We start from the raw sequence: 20,588 nt of genomic DNA, 5'->3' as shown, positions 1-20,588 counted from the left end.
AATTTGTTGCTGCCTGATTGAAATTTTACCTGTAATTAGTGTGGCTAACCGAGACAAGGCTTCACCCTATCATCAAATAGGAAGATCTTTTATCTGCTTACTGGTTTCAACTCAAATTTTAGCTGTGGGAGTCATGGTGGTGTATTTACTGTAGTAAGACCTGACAATGGTTCCAGCATTCTAGGGTTCACCAGATTCTCCGGAGGATCTTGAGGATCCTCCAAAGAAGCTCCAAGGAGGTCTAGAAGCTATGGCTTGCCTGAATACTTCAGTCTAAGCAGGACACAAAGCTGCTTTCCTGTTTTATGGGACAAATGGAGCACCAGGGCCTGGTATAGGTAGCTGATTGCACCAGTTCTGGGGCTATGGCAGCAGGAGAGCGGACCAAAGGGATGGAAAGAAATAGCACCAAAGCCACGCCACAGAGGCAGTTGGCCAGCAACAGCTTAAAAGCTTCAACTTAAAATTTAATGATGAAAAATTCCACAGTCCATCTAAGGGTTAAATTAAAATGGCTTTTTAAATCCACCTAAAAAACTCTAAAAGCATTCCTTACTTCACCTTATGTTGACATTTTCTCTGTTGCACTCTTAACCCTACGCCACATTATCAATGTGTTCTTCACTTCTATATAGTGATAACATATAAATCACTTGTTCCGTCATATTATTACCTTTGGTGTGATTGCACCATCAGAATTGGCCACCTCCACCCACTCCATCACAACCTCCTTTTTCCTTTTCCAAAATGCAGGGCAGTAAAGTATTTTGAGGCAAAAACCATGCATAGCTGCTGGACTGGAGATGTCTACCCACATATTCTCATGCTTTGACTATGACATCTACTTAGACCACAGAGAGCAGATCAGCTCTCTGTGGTCCGGTGTTGAAGGAGATGTTTGACACCTTCTAGACACATGTCATGTGCCATCCTGCTCTAAAACCTGCTCTACAAATATATTATAGACTCACTAATTGATCTGCTGCAGTTTGGCTACAAAGTCATGAGCACTCTGTAGCACCTTTACCCCCAGGAATCTATGCCAGGGGCCTGGTGATGGACTCAATATCATCATCCCAGTTCTGTTGCTGGACAACACTCCCAGATAAATATGCCTGACTCTACCTTCAGGTGAATCAGACACTTTGTGGCAGTTTGGAAACATCATGTGGAACAACGGGAACAGTTTTTATAAAAAAACAGGACCATCAGTAATTGCCCTCCAGATTGTGTTCTTTCCACACCTGCTCCCTTCCCTCTACACAAACAGTTACATATCCAGCCACCAGTCTGTTAAGATCTAGAGGTCAGCGGATTATAGCTCGCTCATTGGGCAGGGAGCAAGAGAATCTGACCATCATGCCAGAACAGATTTTAAAACAGTGGAAAGAAGACTCATATACCAGACTATAAAAAGAGCACAGCCTCACCCAACCCCATCATCCTTTCCAACTCTTAAGTACCCAATATAGACTCTTTCCACTTCACCTCGCTTAACAAGAAGGTACAGCATAGAATGTACTCGATGCAGCAACTAAAGACGTTTAGCCCACCAAAGACATTTAATTTCAGAGGCTACATCCTCCAAGGATGTGGTCTACCTTGCTGGGTCCTTGGAGGTCTGTGAAAATAAAGATGCCAGAAGAGTTCTGGCTTTGGATTCAAACGGGTCCAGCCTTCTCTGTCTTTCACTGTCTGTATGCTCTGTTGCCTAACAACTGTGAGAGTTGACAAACACAGCAGGAATGGATTCCAAACTTTTTACTACTCTTTTAGGTGCTAATAACATTTTTGAGCAGCAATACCATCATTGAGAATATCAAATGTATAGCCCCCACTCTGCACAGATATTAGAATCTGAGCTTAAATGTCAGCCAGACCCATTTGCACAGGGACAGATAAAACCTTTCAATAAACCAAACATTACCCACCACTTATCTGACTCAATAACCATTTATACAAGCTATTTTCATAAATTTTAGATGGAACTATTGACATACTTGTATTAGAAGAAACCGCACTTACAATATTCATCACTGTTTGGTGCTATTTATCATTTTCCTATGAGCATGGAGCAGCCAGCTTGCTTGGACTCGCCATGTATCACAGGACACCCAATGCTATGTACGATACACTGGACCCATCCTTCATGATAGGCAAAAAGAATGATTCATTTGTAAGCTGCATAATAATGAGTTACGCGCTATCACATAATTGGCCAACAAATCTGGCCTTCGCAGGATGAAGCCACTGAATTGGAACTCATCAAACGATATGGCACTCCTACTTTGCCATAATTAATTCTTTCCTCCTCCATCATGACGTGGTGCACTGCTGCTACCACCAGGGACAATTTGCAGCACATCATTGCTCAATAGGAAGTGTCAGTGGCTAAAACCTTCCTATTTTTCAGCAAATGTACACCTTCAGGACCCAAAGATGAGCAGTTAAGATTGCAGCTGATCACTCCTAAAATGGACCCAAAATGTTGCTGACTCTCCCTAGTGGCAGGACACTGCTGTTTCTTAGCAACAAAACATCCTATAACAAAAACAGTTTTTTACTAGTACTATCTGCTAGTTGCATCATTAAAAGCTCTGGGTTCTTCACTGAAACGTTTTTGCTAAAGAAGAAAATCAAAAACAAAAAATATGTAATGAAAATGTCAGCATCTGTATATATACATACTTTGTGATGTATGTAGTGGTGCCCTTCCAATTCAGCTGGCATTGTTTAAGTTATATATTCCTGAATTTATGTATAACAGCTGTATGTTTGATAGCTATGTAAATCACCATATCACCAAAACAAATTTCTTGTGTGTAAAACACAACTTATCAGCAAAACTTTTTCTAATTTTAACCACTTCAGAGTGTGAACTTTAAAAAAGCATTAAGAGAAATACAGTTTTCAGAGACTTTATTTATGCAGTGACATATTCATATAACTCAGACAATACACAACTGTGATTGCCTAAACCAGCACTTTAAAATCTGTAGGAATTTATGGACTTTTCTTGTTTTACATTACATTAGATTTCCTTTTTTCTTTAAGATAAACAGTAGATGCGACTGCACCTATGATTGAACCTAGGAAGAAAGTTGAACCCCTTTGTTTTAAACAAATTGTCTTGCTAAAATCTTCTAATATCCTATGCAAGGTCATATTATGATTTTATAAAACCAAGTTAAATTATTCTGGTACTAATTTCAAAGGGTAAGTTTAACTTTACAATGATAGTAACCATTATCAAAAAACAAAAAAAACAAAAAACAAAGCTAATAACCAGGCGGAAAAAGGCTGCTGAACCACATCCTGATCAGGATCACTTTTTTTTTCTTAAACTTTTGTTGAGTTGAATGTAAGAATTGAAAATCCATGTTAGATTTAGCCTTTTAGATGTTTTGTGGAGTTTTCAAATTTCAGGTAGGGTTTTCAAATTGTTAACATGTAAATTACTTAATTACAAGAATGACCTGAACTAAGACAAAAGGCCAAAACTGTAGGTTAATTTGAAGAGAACTGGTAAAGATCTGTTTGACTTTGAAAGGCAGGGTTGGTGATGTTGCCAGATTGAGAAGCTAACTTACTTTCCCCAAGAAAGAATGAGCATTCAGATCAAATCACTTTCTTACTCTAAGTTAAATTGTCTGCATACATATGCAGACAGATTGTTGTACCTTTTTTTGTAAAAAAAAAAAGAAAAAGAAAAAGAAAATGTTTTTTTTTAGTTGAAATGTATTTGGTGTGTAATCATCTTTTTTTTTCTAAAATTAGCAAGATTTAAGTGTGTTTCAATTTCAACCTTGATACCTAAGATTCAATGTATTCCATGTATATTCAGTTTATAACACTTTCCAGACATTAGCTTCTGTCATGGTTTTTGATACCTCTTTTACAAAAGTTGTATTTATTATTCTCTTCTGTAAAAAAAAAAAATCTAGCCTTCACGTCGCAGGATTCAGTGGCACTGCTGGCAAAACCAGTAGCTTCACCCACAACGGGAGTCAGTTCAGCACCAAGGACAGAGACAATGACCGCTGCACTTGCAAGTGCGCACAGCTCGCCTCAGGAGGTACGAACCGTCGATCAAATGCTGCCACTCATCTGCCCTGACTCAATCTGTCTCTCTTTACAACCCATCTTGTGGGACATTTTTATTCCTTCTCTTGTAAATGTCCTGTGGAGCTTTTTATTTTCCCTCTGCTCCAGTATAAAGTTACTGCTACCTTAAAGCTGTACCTTTAGGTATTAGATTTTATGAGCTTGAATTTGACTGATTGTGACTTTCTCCTTGAACTGACTGCAATTCTCCCTCTGCAGGATGGTGGTTTGACGCTTGTGGCCCTTCCAACCTGAATGGCATATATTACCCCCGTTTCCTCCAATGTAGTCCGCTTCAACGGCATTAAGTGGTACTACTGGAAGGGTCCAAATTTGATGGCAACCATGACAACCATGATGGTTCGTCCGGCTAACTTTAAATGAAATAGATTCTGTTGGATGGATCCTTTTGAACCTAATGTTACAAATAAATATGATAAATAATGGCCATGAACATATGTGATGGCAGCAGAAGACCTCCAACTTCAAGTCCCATCCTGTTTGTCCATTGGCTGAAAGAGGATTTCTGAAAGGGTTCTCCATATGTCAACATGTTGTAACTATGTCATTTTGCACATGTCACATTTTACCGCTATTATTATTTTTTTATCTAAAAAATTTGGAACAGATTTAGGTACTAAATGAAATAAAACTTATTTGATTTAAAATATATATATACATTTAAAACACAAAATCTTAAGAGAATCCAGAGATGGGACATATTTACGTATAAGGCATGGCAGTGTGACTAAAACACTTGGGTGGGTCTTGCATGAAAACAATAAACCAACGATAATATTAGAAATTGTGGTGTAACATTTAGTATCAAGGAGCATTACAAGTGAGATTCTAAGTTAGACAAAAAAAAAAAAGTAAAGCATCGAGTAAAGTTTGTTAATGACCACATAGATAAAGAAGACAGATCTAATGAGCTGTAACAAGCATTGTTAAGTTTTATACATTTCAAGGTATTGGAAGTGGTCCAGACATTTGAATATACATGCAGTAAAGGCTTAAATGTTTTGCATAATGTAATTTTGTAAGTACAAATGTTACTGATAAATAAAACAGGGGAACAACAATGTCAACATGACAAAACTGTAGAGACAGAGACAAAGTATATTCTGTGATGTACAGTGGTGGTTGGATTTAAGAAAGAAAATAATGTGGTATAGAGTCCAGAAAAAAGCAAAATTCTGCCTTAAAGATCCAAAAAGATGCAATGCATTGCTTGCAGTGTATCATGCTTTTATAAATATGTTTTTCTTTTTTATAGTATGTAAATGTTTTTTGTTTTGATTTTGAAGGAACCATGGTAAGAAATGTCCAAGGATAAACATCTTTCTCATAAAGTTTTCTGAGAAATAAGTCAGATTTAGAAATTGAAATATGTTTTTCAGGTTACTAATTATAGTTTAAATAAATAATAAAAAAATTAAAAACACAACGACTGTAGAGATGGATATAGCAGTTTATAGACTGCACAGCAGGGCTGTTCAACTAAATGACTTAGGGGTGCACAGTTACTGAAAGCTTAAGGCTCACAAGCTGGATATCAATTCATTAGTTCTTCCATAAGTAAAAATTTACACAAATAGGTAGTATAAGAATGTTCCCTTTAGATGTGTTTATTTTAAAGCATTACATCATAAATCAAATAAAAAGAGGTACAAATTTGAAGCGTTCCCATATCAGATTTTTTTTTCCTTAAAATAAAATTCATATTTAATTTCTTTTAAGATTAAAAATGGTGTATGCCTCCAATTAGGAAATGTATTATTCTGACGGTCTAAATTGCCAAATGTTTCTTAAATCTCATTATGAAGCCACTGGAGAAAAGGTTGTCTAACTAATTTTAATGACAAAAGTATTTAACCTGAGCCAAGTAAGAAGTTTAGGATGTGGGACAAGCAACATAAAGGGGATCCCTCTTGAATTTAACACCAAAAGAAGACTGGCCACTATACCTTCGATTGTAATATCATGCCAAAATAATGCACTTCATCAGTTTGTTTCATCAGACTACCCTGTCCTTACACAGGCAAGCTTTACTGTGATAGACCAATGGGTAACAACTTCTAATTCAAGTGTTCAAAAAAGTTTAATCTTGTGTATAAAACTGTAAATCAAAAAAAAAAAAAACGATGCATATATTTGTGTAAACCTCGCATGCAGGTTGTCATTAAAAGCAAACATAAACATGAAGCTCATGTCATTCCAGCCCAAAAAATGTCAGTTTTAGTCATTTCTTTTCACACAGATAATATCAGAAAGGTATCAGGCCACTTGCTTAACAATTAGTAGTTGTGACTTACAGTAATAGAGTGTAGAGTGCAAACCACACAGACATAGGTAATACAGAAATGGAAAGCTGATATGATAAAATCAAATATCTCTTCAATTATTTTATAGTCTAGGGAACTTTAGGCCACCCATGCTTGTAGACTAAAATATTGATATTGATCTAATTCCTAACTGACCAATAGAGAGCAGTAAAGAAACAGACTGAATCATACATGAGTGGACTAGTGCTTAAGAGCTTTCTATACATACACACCCACACACATATATACAATATATATATAATCAGAGAGAGAGAGAGAGATTTTTCTTTTTTTTTTCTTACTGCACCCATTTGCTGGCTGGACAGATTTGAGCTGCTAGTTGAATAGCCCTGCTGTACTGTCTTTTGACTAAATGCATAACTAAAGTGCTAGCTCAATTTATGGAAAACAAAAAAATAAAATAATCTTATCCAGAAAATACTGCACACATCATCAGTGTCTTCTAAGACTGAAATGTATAATGTACAGTGATGTGAACAAAATATCTTTGTTTATATTGTACAGTATTGCATTGTGGTTAGCTTTAGTAATCCTTTTAATCATTGTCAGATGTTGAAAATAATGTGCCAATATTTCTTAAAGACCGCAAAAATTAAATATAAGTTGCCATATAGTGTATTTTGTAAGTGTTTTGTCAGATTTAGAGACTGAATAAAACTTGAGTAGAATGGGAAGACATTTTTGAGTAATTATCACAATGCTTATGCCATGTAACAATGGGTCATTTGACATGTCAACTGTGCTTTAGCAAAAAGTAATAGAACATTTTAACATTTTTCTAGGTATATTATCCTAAATAGAAAAAATCCATCCACCAATTCACTTTTTATGGACCTAAAGTGAAGTTAACATGATGTCATTATCTTCTTGTTTCAATAAAATGTATGTATGAAACATTCCTAGGGATGTGAATGTTATTATCCCAGCATTACCACAGACTAACAATACATTATTCTTTTGGTTTAGATACAACAGCTCACCTCTTAAAGGTACTTTTAGAGTCTGTCTTGATGAGGGTATTGATTGGTTTAAAAATAAGACCTTACGTTGATGATTGGTCTAAAGGTTTGTACTGTAGTACTTTTTAGAAAAAAAAATAGTTTAATGAGGGCTTTTTTGTAGCCTATGTCACTCAGCAACTCAGTCTAAATATAATTCGGATTGCACTTCAGTGGTTTATCATTGCACATAACAAACCTATAAAGGACAACAACTATAACTGCCTTTGCCCTTTAGTCTATCCCTCAAAGGGTTTTTCTCTATAAAATATCCTAATTCCTTCAACATACACACACAAACCTCTCATAAAACTTTATTTGTTGTCATAAAAGTACATCATACCCTTTCGCTGGTCAGATTTCCTTAGAGAGGGAAAGATTTTTAAAAGCATGGGGGGAAAAAAATGTCAATTTGATTTTAATTTTTCTTAAACTGTAAAATAGCAACAACTTAAAAAAAGAAATCATATGGAATGCTTGCTGCCACCCACAGTGCTACAGTAGGTGTTTGTCTTCGCATTAACTATGTCAACTTCAAACAGCCACACACGCTATTCGGCCCAAGTGAAAACGCTGCTTTGCAGCACTGATCTGATGAATCATCCAATAACTCTGATCCCTGTGGTGCCCATTAGAAAGCGGATGGGTTGCACCTCAGCACTCCGTAACCTGCATCTGTCAGCATACACCAGGGAGCTCAGCCGCTGCTAAGTGGAGAATGACTCATGAGAATGTGGAATGGCCATACCTACAATATGGGATAAGTCCTGAGCTGAGCTTAATTTGCAGCAGACAAGACAACGAGCGAGAGCCACTAAGCGTCTAATATTCTCTGTGTGATTCATTTCTGCAGCTGCAGATTTAATATAACTGCAGCGATGTGACAAAATGTGTAGGTTAAAGTGTTGCCTGTAAAATCTTGTTGATTTGACACAGTTTGTATTACTGTCATTGTCAGAGGTACATAACAGAACACAACCAACTTCTTTGAATTAAATATTCCAATTAAAAGAATATTGTTAGAGATTTGCGAAAGATCTGCATAAATAACTACAGAGGCAATATATATGGGAGACATGCAAATATCATTATAAGTATATCCAGAGGAAACACCTTGATATTTTTATAGTTGTGTATGGGCCTTCTTTGACAACAGACCTAAGCCATTTAACAAACTGCATATGTCTAAAAGCTGCCCCACCCATAACTGCACAGTACCTGCACTTGCATGCACTGACCCCTATGCTAAACAAGTTTATCACGACCTCCAAGGCTTGGACAGGTGATAGATCATAGCAGGGGGAGGCAAGGGGTGAATCCATCAAAAAGACTTTTATAAAGACGGCTTGATTTGGCCTGCTAACTCAACAAATGAAATGGTGTTCAGGTCCAGTGAAGCAAACCAGAGTGTGGGTCAAATTGCTTGTAGGCTTGTCTTAATACCAGTTTATTTGGTGGATGTTTTGTAAGCAAGACAAAAACACAACTACCTTTAGCTATTTATAATATTGTAAAATTAGTCTGTCACAGTTTGCTAATTGTGTGCAAGAATAAAGAATTAAAACAAATGGACATTTGTGTTTATTTTTTTTCTTTATTGTTGATTAAATCAACAATTTTGTCAAATATGTTTATTGCTTGGTTTATCAACAGAGCCCTTTAAAATTGGGATTGGAAGTTTTCTTTAGCAGGTACAGTCTTACCTGTTCACTTTTATAAATCCATATTTCTCCATTTCCCATCCATATAAGACACCTGTATATATTGATATGCTGAAAATACAGATATGAACTAAAAATAGTTCCATCACTGTGTGGCAATAAAGCTTTGAACTAATGCTAGGAATGATATATTCCCTTATCAATATGTGGTCAAAATGTTAGGGGAGATTATCAAACTTTCATATTTTGATTAAGTGTATATAAAATACTGTTTTGGTGAATAATTTAATACATTTTGTTTTTATATAGCGCAAATTTGAGATGACTATAACTTTGCAGTGCAGCTTAAATCTGCTCATGCATAAAGGGATGAAGTGATAGTCTAGAGGAAAACACCTGTTTAATTGGGAGAAACCTCCAGCAGAACCTAAGAAAAAAATCTAAGCATCCATATACAGTACCTTGACTGACTAGAGGCTTTAGTACTTTCATTGAAAACAAAAAATAATAGCTAATGTCAGACAACGGCTCATTTAGTGGCTGATCTAGGAGATCTACACATGAGCTCTGAGCTAGTCATGAAATACATTTAATGAAAAATAGATCCCATAAGAGTTTGTTAGATAAGAGAAGACAGAGCCATGTTTGGATCCATGACTACTACGTGTAACTTGCATGCCCTGGTGAAGGGCAGTCCTCATCAGAGGAGAGCATCTCTGCAAAGTGTAAGGAAAACTATAATCAGCCATTATAATAGCCACAGATATATAATTGTTTGTAAACACAAAGTGTGAATCAATCAGTTATTTGTAACAGTGGAAGAAAAAGTGTTTTGTATTGAAAGTTCAGTGTACGTTTTGTATCTCCATAGCATTTAGAAAGAAAGACATAGCTATGATGAAATTACATAATATTCGACACAAACATAACAAATAATATATAACAAACAGTATACCCCCCACCACCCCAAAATAGTGCTGTGATGCTTTCAATTAAGCCAATCCTTAGTGATATATTGGAGATTACCTTCTAGTATACTTTAAAACATTTCAATGCTATGACCTTCGCTGGTCACTTTTTTGCCTGAGTCTTTACACGCTTTCTTTGCAAATGTTAATAATTGTCTTACCAGGGAGGACGCCTAATTCAAGATGATTTAATGTGATAAGAAAAAATTAAAAATCAGCTTGTCAGTGAGCAAAGGACAGGAAGAAATGACAGGCATCCTTACACACCCACTCTATGTTAACCTGTTGTGCACATTAACCTACATGAGCACAGCGTAACCTGAGCAGTTTCTGCTCTGCTGGTGCTTAAAGACTTGCCTGAGGATTTATCATCAGATGTGGCTAAGACAGCTAGATGCAGAAAAGAGAGAGGAGAAAAAATGTGGGCTGCAACAGGAGAGAGAAGGTGAGGGAAAAATAGAAGGGAGAGATTGTGCTCATAAGTCCCATGTCTTTGATTCATAAGTGCTCTGATGGCTGGTCAGGGTAAGGTTCAGGCACAGCTTTTTGGCAAAACCAGGAGAAAACAGAGGGCATGTGACCAGTTTTGTAATGCTGTCCTTGTTTGTTGGTTTACTGTGTCAGCATGCAGCACATTTAACAATAGTCATCGAAAAAAAACAACAACACTGTCCATATTTCATTCTGCCTCTTGTGATACATCATCTCTAATGTCTCTGAAGTTTTTCTTTATGGAAGGAGAAAAGGCAAAACAGCTGCTGTCGAATCACATTTGAAGAGGATAAAAGAAAGACATTTTTTAAAATATCCTCCATTGGCCACTTGGGGGCACTACGGGCACAAACACTCTTCTTTTCATAACTGCACACAGCTGCAACAGCGTCTGGTTCTCCCTCTCTGTCCTGCTATCACAAGTCTGCAAGATATACCTCTGTGTTCACTAACACATATTCTACTATGTGATAACGCCTTCAGCAGATGGTTAAAGGAAGGCATTATAGGACATTACAAAGAAGAAGGGCTGAGCAAGGCAGGATCTCATGAAAATATAACAGGATCCCTCATAAGGATGAACAGTTTAAATCTACAGGTTACTTTGTGAAAAGTGATAATCAACAAGGGTTTCTCTGATTCTATGCTGTTGTAAAAATAAATTAAATATACCATGAGATTAAGAAAGTTTTACACAATCATGACTGTCAGAATCATTGCATAATAGTGAATTGGTAATTTTCTGTATTCCTTTTACCACTGTTAACTTATTAGTCACAAAGACTTCACTGGATCTTACCAGCATTTCTGTTAATAATCTGTTAAAAGACTTCTTATGCTGTTGTTTATTTTTTTGTTTGTTTTTTGTCCAATGCATGTTCTGTGTATAGAGTAACAGCTTGCCTCCAGGATGAGAGCAATGACTGACTGAAATAGGTGTTTAAAGCTGGGCGGAGGGAGACATGGCTGTTGTTGAGCTCGCTGTCTGAATGACGGCGCGCACTGATACGAACAGAGAGAAAATAGGACCAATTGATAACGACGTGTGACTTTTTCCACTACAATGTTTTTGGGATGCAAAAATATCACTCTTTTGAACACATAATGTTTTGGGAAGAGAAAGGTTTTATTTCGCTGTTCCTAAAAACCTGCCGGACTACTTTCGGCTTGACCAAAACTGGACGAGAACTCTGCTCACAGGACGCTGCCAGGGGTAAGTCAGTGTGATTGCATGCCACTGGTGATGGGGATGCCATACAGATTCATGTCAAAAATACCGAACTATCCCTTTCAAATATTCTTTGATCAGTACAGATGTGCTTATTAATCTTTGACGATCAGCAATCACGACATATGATTCAAGATTCTTGATTGTATTGTGACAATATGTCAAATATAAAAGAACAAGAGATGTGCTCATACCAGCTAACGGCTGCAATAGAGCTGACATATTTTGGGCAGCAATATTTTTGCAAAAGGAAAGAGACCATTACAAAGGGACAATTCTGCAATGTATATGAAAAATGTCAGCTTTAATTTACTTTGTGATAAAATAAAAATGTTTTTTTTATATAAAAATAGGCCATAAGGCATCATGGCTGCTTAGAAAGGGAAAACTCTAAAGGTACATTCACGCCGAAAGAGAATGTACGTAGCAACTAGTAGAAAGTGATTTTCACATCATCCCTATGCCAAGACAGTTTAAGGAGCAAATAACAGCCAGTGATGCAATTTTCAGTGATAAAAATGGCACATATTGGGCAATCAGCAAAGCTGAACAATGATAGTCATGGTGGATACCCAGATAGATCTAAGATGCATCGTCAGTACGCATTATTGCATGGATAGAGCAATGCAAAATGATGCAGTAGTTCAAAAATCGGAATTTCTCTATGAATTCAAATTACGTTAACTGATTAGGGAGTGGATTTGGCTGTGACATGGGGTGAAGAAGCTCAAAGAAGGCAAAGCTTTTTCAGTCAAAAAAATCATGAAGGATGATTAACCAGCTCCTGGTATTGGGTCCTGCATGGCAAGGCAAGGCAAGGTGAATTTATTTGTATAGCACAATTCATTACAAAGACAATGCAAAGTGCCAACATGATTAAAATATAGTAAAATAAAATTTAACCAAAGCAAGTAGGAAAAATAAAATAAAATAAAAAATGCAGAAACAAAAATTAACATTAAAAACAGTTGGACTAAATAAAATAAAATGGATAAGTAACGCTGGAAATAAAAATCCAGCTACATCTGTAGCAGGTGGTGCTGCTGGATGAACTGGGAGAGGATCTGGAGGAATTAGGTGACCCATCTGCTGGCTAATCTGGACCCAACCTGATTCAAAACATTTATAAATTACTGCGTGTTGTCCGACGACAGCGTCTACATGTTCCTTACACTGCTTTTCTTGTTTGTATGGTAAAGCCATCCGGAGCATCTTGGACCAGGCTGCACGTGATACAAATAAGCTAATTAGCTGTGTCAGTAATGGTTCCCGCTGCTACAGCAGGCAAACCTATGGAAAGCTGGGTGATGGGAAAGAAGGAGAAGACGATGAGAAAAAGAAAGCAGAGAAAGTGTGGACTGCTGGAAGAACTGCGGTGAACTAGTGAAAGAAAAGTGAAATGGTGTGCTCAAACCTGACCCTGCACATTTTCATTATGTTTGGCTCAACCTGGTGCTGTGAACCAAGATTCTCCACCATAAACATAATCAAAAATAAATATCGATTAGCCCATAAAAAAGAAAAAAAAAAGGTTTTATAAAAAAAAAAAAAGTGAGTCAGGAATTTATCTATATACCAAACTGAAAGATTGTTGTGCTCTAATTTGAAGTCAATGCATAAACATCTGCATTTTGTTTCAGTTTTAACTGCTGTTTAAAGCAACGGATTATAATTAAAATTGTTGACTTTTACTGGTTGTTAATTTTCTTTATTCAGACCCCGCTGATTTTTTATTGGTTACCCCTGGACTACAGGATTCAGCTAGCAACTAGATGTTCTTCTTATCCAATGACAGTGCTATGCCAGGGATAGGTTGGGGTTCATTACTATTCCCTGGTATGATGATGTGCCATTGTAGCATGATATGACATGATATAACTATGTACAGCTCTAAACTTGTCACTGCCCATTATGTAAAATCCTTATTATCTCAGTACTATTGCAATTACAGCGTTAAAGTTACTGTATATTCCAACCTTAGAAATTAGAGTAAGTCCTATAGATCAGTGTTTCCCAACCTTGTTTTTTTACTTTTTCATACCATGGGTACCCCTCTCAGTCAAAAGTATTGATTATTGTCTATTAAGACTTTTTTACTTAATCTTTTAATTTGAGCAAGAAAAAAACAAGTGTATGTTGCCTGGAAGTTATAAATATAAACCTGTTTATAAAACTGGAGCTGCTCTGAGCAACTCACTTATAATCACATTTAAAATGTATGAATTGGAAAGATAATGCAGACCAAAAATTATAGACAGACTGACTTATTTAGTTTTATTTTGTTTGCATCAAGACACCTGCGCTGCTCTGATGAGCTCTGATAGCTCAGTGTGAAAAACAACTGATCCCAGGCTGTTCTCTACATCCAGTTCCTCTGCTTAGGTTGGTTTTCAGGCCAGGAGTCAGTCATGTAACCAGGCCTGAAAAAAATCTCACAGTCCGGCCCTGTGTCTCAGTAAACAAGGAAATAATAGAAAACACATTACATTATTTGTTTCTTTGAATTTGAAGATTATGTTTTTTTTTTGGCCATACAACAAAAAGTGAAATTATTTTTCTCTGAAAATAAGAATACTAGATTAGACCTTCATAAAGAGGGTAAGTCACATAAGACTGAAACAGACAATAATTTCTGCAACCATGGCAAAGCAACATTTAATATTGGTTTACCATGATTTTCAACATTATTGAAGATTCACTTCATAAACATTTTGTAATAGTCATATGTATCGTGAAGCCTGTCTATGATATTCATACATGAAAAAAAATTACCTGAGCAATTACACTAGCATTACCTTTCTCCACCTCTTAGGTAATATGTGTTCAAAGGTCTCTGTTTGAAAAGCATCCCCCTTATGATGTCATAAGGGGAAACAAGCTGTCCAGAGCAGTCTGTAGCAGCCCATTGGTCAAGCAATGTTCTTTATCCAAGGTATTATTCCACACTCCCCAGTTATCTTTACAATCTCTGACTGGTTATCATGAATGCAGGTTGTTAGGGCGTGGCCTACTGGAGGTTGGGGCGTGGAAAGCCAAAATAGCTCTTACAGAGGAGGGCTGAATGAGGAGAATCTCGGTAAAGGCTGTCGGCCTAATCTGAGAGGAATTTCCCTGCACAAATTACAAAAACATGTTATCGGGGGCCTTATCATTAACATTTGTTTTTCTTTCTACCTTTAAAGCCTCTGTTCATACGTAAAGTATTTGAACAAAGCCCCATTAAAATAACTAGATTTAAATGGATGTCTGTAGTGCAAAGGTGCATTTTCCACTTCACGAAAACAGCAAGCTGCCTCTTCAATACATCCACAAGTATGTGGGCAGAGAACAGAGCGGTTGCTCTCTAGAGTCACAGCAGCTGTGGCAGCAAGGAGACTCACCACTAAAGTGACAGCTTAGTCAAAAGGGAGTTTGGAGATGCTCATATGTACAATCTAACATATTTGCATATTCAGACAAGACTTTTCCCTTAAATTGTTAATATGACTTCATTATGAAGTATATTTTGTCATTTCTTCAAACACTATGTACAGCCATTTATTTAATTTTCATTATAAATCAGTTCTTCTAACTTAATCTCTTCTATATGCTTACCAACAGTTGCAAACGTGCAGCAAATGAACAAAAGATGTGATGCAAAGTCCAAAACATACAAGTGCAAAAAACAAAGGGAACAGAAAAACTCTGCAAACTAACAAAAAAAAAAAAAAGCTGTAACCAAAAACTGCTGCAAGCAAAAACAAAATTATGTAATCACAGAAAGAAAATATCTGACCAGACACTACATACAAACAGAAAGTGAAGCTTTAATGCAGGGTTTTCAAAAACAAAGTTTGAGGAGAAAGGGAAAGGTTGTTTATATATAAAACAATGCTAACTTAACTCTGCTACTATGCTGTGTTATTAAAGGCTGACTTAGAAATTGCCTTTATTTGCCTCTGAAGGTTCAGCTCGTTACACCAGCATATTAGCCATAATCAGTGGTTTCTACAGTAGCTGTAGTTTGTTTTTATTCACCTGGAGAAAATTGTGGCAAATCCTTGTATTGATTTGTTCTAAGCATGTAGCCAACGCTCTGATGGGTTCAGTCACCTGGTAAAATTGTGATGTAAAAATGTGTGTTGCCTGTATATTTATGGTAAATGATGATGATTGCTTTAATCTGAGCTAAGGGGAGCATGTAGATATTGGCTCTGTTCGAATTCATGGGCTGCATACTCCGAAGGTCAGATTCAACTGCCGATTATGTCATAGCACGGCACCGAGGTCTGGTTGGATTCCAAGACTCCTCTTAATGTGGCCTACTAATGCGTCCTTAATTTTACCCAAATTGAAGGACAGGTCCGGTGTATCCTCTCTATCCTTGGTTTTCCCAGGATTCATTGCGACACCAAGGAAGTTGCCTGCTCTGTGATCAGAGGAAACAAAACAGTGGTGAATGTTGAAAGTTCAGATTAATATAATCCAAGTATGTGAATAGTTCCATCTGAAATTAATGAAAATAGTTGCTTTAATGGTTATTGGACCCTTGAGGAACCCCACATGTACTTATGATTTGATAAATTCACTCTAAAACACTTTCTACTTTTAAGGGTAAAACATCACAACAACAGGAGGAGCTTAGCTTCAGTATTTCAGTAGTTTAGTTTCTGTGTCTTCAGCTATTATTGTAATAATGTTTTATTTATAAGGACAAGATCAAGATCAACCTATACATACCATGCAAATAATGACGAAATGAAAAAAAAAATACGTTGTGATCACAAAGCAAAAAAAAAGAAATAAAAAATCGGACATTTAACAAAAATTAACTCGTCCCCGGTTATCCATTTCCTACATTTTCAATTTAGGCGAATATAAAACAAATCAGTATTTCTCACTTTTCATGGCTTGATTTCTTTTTTAAGGGATATCTAGATTGAAAAACAAGTTACTCAGAAATAGAACTTAGGCACCATTTTGACCAACTTTTCTTATAGATCATATCCTTGTAGGGCTATACTATATTACGTTTTTTATTTGTGTCCATTTAAAATGTTAAATAACTGCAAAACTGCAAACCTTGAAAGGCTTTTATTACTTAAAGAAGAGAAAAAAAAAGGAAACCATTCTTACACCCAGCAAATAGAGCTCCTGTAATACCTAAAAATACCTCTCATCTGTAACTCCGGCCTTCCTTTCTTCCTTTGCTAATTTGCATAATGCCTGCCAAGTGGCTAGTTTGGCACATGTCAAGAAAAAGCAGCTGTCTTGCATACTGACATTTATGACCCATTAGCAGTCCAGTCAGTGCAGACTGGAGTTTAAAGAGAGAGCGAGCGTATTGATTAGTAGCTTGAATTAAAAGAAGGAGGAACTAAAACGATTTAGACAACACAATCAGATGCAGGATTGCCCAGTGCACGGGACCTTTTTTGTCTTTTCAAAATTAATGCCTAAAGTAAAATTATTCACATGGGAAAAGTCTATAGATAAAAAAAGGTTCATAGATTTGATGAAAAAAAAAAAATAGGTACTTCAGGAATGATGATCCTTCATAGTTTGTTACTGATAAATAAAAGCAAATCCTATATGCCAGAAACACACACACAAGATGATTACCTTTGTCTATATTGTCAAATAGTTGTACAAATTAAATGTAAATTATTCCAAAACTCTCGTAATCTTCCCCAAAAAGTCAAGGCAGTCACTCTATTTTGAAATGTATAGTTGCAAAACAATAGAATGTACTTTCACTTATAGTATAACACTGGGGAGTGCTGGCCTAGTGGTTACAGTAGTGGGCTTGTGCTCTGAGAAGGTTACAAGTACCCCACAGCCTGCACTCTGGTTTCCTGAGCAAGACCCTTAACCCCACACAGCTCCCCGGGCGCCACACAAAGGCAGGCTACTGCTCCCCAAGGGGAAGGGTTAAATGCAGACAGTGAATTCCCCATTTGTGGGACAATAAAGGGATTTACGTTTATTTAGATTTATACTTTTGTCTTTTTTAAATGATCGTGTGGTATTCGTTTTCATTTTTTTCTTTTAACGTGGCCTGTTCTGCCAAACATTTAGGATTAGATTCATTCAGACAAACACACACGGACACAGCAAGTCACACAGCTTTCACATTGCTTTGAAATGGCTTTGATCAATAATTAATCAAGAGAAATTTCTAACTGTGCAAAGATTGCAGGAGCATGCGGAGACAACCATTTTCCACTTTTTCCCAAGATCCACACAAGAAAGGAACCCTGTAAAGCAGAAAGCCCACAGATCGTTTATCTGCCACACAGAAGATTTGCTGTTCAATTTTGGCTACATCATTCCAGGTTTCTCAGGAAATGAATGAGTGCACAGCCTTGCCTGCACGAGGCAATGTTAATTAGGAAGGCTCTTATGAATGAGCAAATGTGGCTAGTTACTGTGTTTAGTCTGCCAACAGATAGGGTAACCCTGATATGTAGCCTACCGATACTTGCAAAAGTATTTAGACCTCATCACATTTGATTATACTACAGTTTTAGATTTTTAAATAAGTCCAAAATGTATTGGATAAACCATGATTCCTCAGGCCAATATACATTGCTTGAAGAATTAATGCTACAAGCAGGAACCCCCTCTTGAAATACCGTAAGTTGTGAGAAGAACCACCATCATTGGTCAGGTCATTAGATCTGGAAGAATGTATCGCTTTACGGAAGGAAAAAGTTTAAACCTTCTGAGGAGGCTTAAAAGAGAAAACAACAAAGACATAATTTGGAGGAAAAACAAGAGTCAATCTTGGAAAGGAGTTTTTTCGTGGCGCAGGTTGAAAGAAAAAGCAGGATGAAAAACCAATTCTCTTTTCTCAACTTTATTATTAGACTGGTAAGTTAACTTTGCCCCTAGTATTCAGTCGTATTTTGTTGTTCAAATGTTTGGTAGAAGCAAAATACAAGCAGTTACACCAAAAAGGTTAAAAACAATACTCTTGATTTTGTTTCCAAGTTTGAAGACGTTTCGCTTCCCATCCAGGAAGCTTTTTCAATTCAAAATGTCAGAATTAGAGTTGAGTTCCAGGCTTTATAGAGTAGCCCAAAACAAAGCCTTGTTTCGGCTTAGAAAACATGCAAATTGAACCGGAAGAATGGGTCTGCCCCTAAGGAATAGGCAGTCGTTGCAATACCCGATACTGCTGTATGCTCTGAAAGGGGGGTCATTAGGGTCATTGTTGGCCTTGCTGACCAGACGAGATATTTTGGTCTCCTGCATGGGGGTGGGAGTTGAGATGATAGTGGAAAGGAATCAACTTTTTTGCTGCATTGTAGGTTTTTGAGATCTGAAACCTTAGTTCACCTCCTCTGTTTAAGGTTGGTTTTTCTCTCTTAACATAAATGACTTCCTTCACACCCCTTTAAAAACACCTATCTTCTTTGTGTAAAATGTAAACATTCTGGCCCTCAAAAGAATGTCCTTTGTCCATAAGGTGTAGATGTGCAGCCAAGTCATGTGCTGAGGAGGTAGCTCTTCTGTGTTGGGTCATGCTTCTGTGGAGAGGTTGTTTGGTTTCTGAAATATAAAGATCAGACCATTCCTCACTGCATTGAATTGCATACACCACTCTGCTCATAACAGGTATATCCAGTAACATATGGGATGGCGATTTTTTTGTGTTTAATTAAACGCAAACACATTGCCGTCACATATTTTGCTGGATTCTGAAAAACTCAAGAGGATTTTCTCCAAACACAAAGTCCCAGTATATTTCAAACCAAACAAGACCCTTAAACAGAGACTAGTGCATCCTAAAAACAAAACCACCAGACCTAAAATAAGCATGGTATATGCAGTTCAATGAAGTGAGGAATGCTCTGATCTTTATGACTATGACCTGGATGACTGTGAATCTTCACCAGCATGGGCAGTTAGCATTCGAGCGCCCCTAGTGACCAAAAGTTACATGGTGTGCCTTTAAAATTTGTAACCTTTTTACAGTTAGCTTGGAACAGGCTTTAATTTTTTTTTTTTTTTTTCTTCATCTTAGTATTTTATCTTAATGCATATAAAAATATTTTTGGTATTTGTGTTTAATAAAGGGGCCATAACAGGCCCCAGGACCAGATCAACGGGGGCTCTGGCCTGTTTGCCCTCATATATGAATGCACATAACTGCTTTTTATTTCTGTAAGGTAAACATCTTAAGAAACAGTTTTGTAATTTGAGTTTCGACAGTTTATTTGGTGTTACTCTTTTACATACATTTAGAATTAAATTAATTTCATTTTATCAGGAATTTAAAAGAGTTAAAGGGTTTAACTACTATGAGTACTTTTGCAAAGCACTGTTAGTGTAATGAATTAACGATTACCTTAAAATGAGTAAGAGAACTCCACTGGTTTTACCCCACCAAAGCAAAAATCTCAGCATATCTGTCATTAACTGCAGCTCTGTGACATGCCAAGGAACATACTTCTTGAAGAAGACAGCGGGCCATGGTAACATGTCATTTACGGGGATCCTAAATGTCTCAGGAGCCGAGATCTGAAATGTCAATGGCTCCAGGGTTCAACTGCATCCTCAGTCAGTTCAGTTCCAGAAATTCATCCGGATGCAGCGTATCGTCCATGTCACTGCCACTTGACAGCTCAATTTTCTGGCTCCTGAAAAGGACATGTCAGGTTGTCTTGTCATTGTTTTGTTTTTGCTCTATTTTTTATTTTATTTTCTCTTTTGGTGTAACAGCCCACAGGCATAAAGTGATGAATGATAAAAAGTGAAAACCTTTAAATGTTTACCTCTTATTTCTTCCTACATCTGTACATAGCTCA

At 36.8% G+C, this 20,588-nt stretch overlaps 1 pseudogene; it reads left to right on the top strand.

The window, feature by feature from the left end:
- LOC119774414 overlaps positions 1-4,621 on the top strand; it is a 51,259-nt pseudogene extending 46,638 nt beyond the window's left edge.
- The last annotated feature ends 15,967 nt before the right edge of the window (positions 4,622-20,588 follow it).

The sequence above is a fragment of the Cyprinodon tularosa genome, unplaced genomic scaffold, assembly GCF_016077235.1.
Source record: "Cyprinodon tularosa strain WSP-4 unplaced genomic scaffold, ASM1607723v1 ctg810, whole genome shotgun sequence".
NCBI lineage: Eukaryota > Metazoa > Chordata > Actinopteri > Cyprinodontiformes > Cyprinodontidae > Cyprinodon > Cyprinodon tularosa.
This window is presented reverse-complemented; position numbering and strand designations above follow the sequence as displayed.